The following is a 2,392-nucleotide window of genomic DNA, read 5'->3' as shown; positions in this document are numbered from 1 at the left end:
CTCTCTCCTCTTTGATTGTGTAAACATAGCCTTAAACTGCTTTTGGTTACTTGATTACATCTGTCTCCATAATCAGCTAATCCCTCTCCCATTTCTTATCTTATTAGGTTGTTATTCTCTAGCACCAGAGGGAAAATGGCATTTTATACTATGGACTACTAGCACACAAGCCTCTCTCCACAGAGAAGCTGTAACCTTCTAAATAAAATACTTGAAGGAATAGTATCCCCAACTGGACAGTGATATAAATTTTTCATTCTTTGGCCATTGAGTCAGGCTAAAGAAAAAAGTTGCACCTGATTCCAACAAGAGAAATTTTGATTAATGAAAAAAGTAGTATTTCCTACTTGGAAGTAATTAATAACAAACAGCAAATAAATTCCTTCTTAATGGATTTGTAAAATCCAATGATCATGTATCATTATCATCTTCGAAACTAAATGGCATTGAAAACGTGCCCTTTGATATGTCTAGTCGCTAGATCCTTATAGATCTTGGGTCAACAAAAACCAAGCTCATGGCAGTTGCGGACCAAGAGAGATTTTGCTCACCTGGCCTTCTCTTCCAACTTGAGCTCTCAGTGGTCTCTGCTGTTGATCTTTCCAGATTTAGTAGTTAGCAAAATTTTAAACTTGAATTCAACTAGGAGACCATAAGAAATTGTCCCTAGGGGAAGAGAACTCCATGTTCAAATGAACTTTACTAGAAAAGTCAAAAGAAGATAGAAACAAGACATTTTTTTCATCCCAAGTGTGGGTCAGTGGGACAGATTCCCCTAAAGGGAAAGAATGATTGTTTATTGCTTACCCAAGTGTGGATGTATGTGTATTGAGGGCATGTAGGAGAGCGGCATTTTATTGCACAAATTCTTTCCAAATCAAATTCTTGAAGAAATGAAAAGGTATCCAGGGTGTCTCTGAAATAAATATATAGTGAGGCTATTTTCCCTGACAAAACTAGGAACCAATCATCATCTATCCTCTTAGTTGGATGCCTATCACTTCTGAGATACCCTTCTGGCTGGAAAAATGCCTGAAAATTTCTGGACTGCTCAGAACAGTAGCTTAACACCCCTCCCCAACAACCCAGTAACTGTGTCCTGAACACAGGGTTTAACAGACCGGATAGAACATGTTTTAAAGATTGATTCTCATATTGGCCAGTTCATTAGAAGAAAAGACACAAAAATTCCAAATAATCTCTAAGGATCCTCTACTAAAGTTCAATTCTGATGCCTCATTGGGACTCTGGCACAATTCAGGGTTCTTGAGGACCACAGAGTTCTGGAAAACTCAAACTCAGTTGACGGAAAAGCTCCACATATTTTGCTGTTTTACTCTATGACAGCTTATTTGTGTGGATGTTATTTTTTCACCCTGCTAGAATGTAAGTTCCATGAGGACAGTCATCTATTCATTTCTCCTTTTGTATTTGGAACCATGACCCGAAAAAAGGGTCATGTTGCAAATGCTTTTAGAACTGAGCTTCTGTGATGGACTGTGGGTCTGGCCTAAAAGGACCGGCCTGAGTAAGTTTGGGGAGGGTCATTGTTTCTACAGCTGGCTCACAAAATGAAAAATTATTTGGCCAGAAAACCTCATGAAATCTAAAAGGATTATAGTCATCATTGTTGCCAAGAGTACCCTTTCAAAGTTGCAAAATAATATATAAGGAAATGCTTATGCATTCTGCTTACTCAGAAATGCCTGGCCCTGAATAGCTCAAATACCAGTTTTAGATTCATGGTGGGATAGAAGTGGTAATTAGATCCACAAATGTGTTTTGGATCCATGGGGGATATAAAGTGGGCATTGGTGTGAATAGTAAAATCTCTTTGTAAATTCTGTATCTTGAGGTTCTAAATACCTCCAGGGTCTTTGTGCCCAACTGCCATTATATTCACTCTCCCCCTCCCCCAGAATATTCCAAAAGTCTTAGTGCAGTTTGAAGCTGTTAGAACTTCTGGGACACCCTGCAATTTTTCTGCATAATTCTCCACACCCTTTGCTTTCACCCAACATCACTTCTCCACTACTCAGAGAAATTAGGTACCCCCACCTCCTTACATTGCCCTACTTGGAGAGACTTGAATATATGCTTGAACAAATAAAGCTCACCAAACACACCCTCATTATCTAGGCGTGCCTTTTTTTATGAATGTGGCGTATCAGCATGCATCTACAAAAGCTCAGTTTCTTAAAAAATGGTATGTGAGTGAATGCCCCTTAGACATATAAAATACAAGTAAAAAAGGAACTATTGGAAATACATGTAAAGTAAAATATTTTAAACAAATGAAAACTGAAAAGCATAGATATAATCAAAGACTGAAAATGCTTTCCGTATAGAGCTATATATATATATATATATATATATATATATATATATATAT

This window comes from Vombatus ursinus, unplaced genomic scaffold (assembly GCF_900497805.2).
Source record: "Vombatus ursinus unplaced genomic scaffold, bare-nosed wombat genome assembly UNPS02014821.1, whole genome shotgun sequence".
NCBI lineage: Eukaryota > Metazoa > Chordata > Mammalia > Diprotodontia > Vombatidae > Vombatus > Vombatus ursinus.
Note: the sequence above shows the minus strand (reverse complement) of the source record.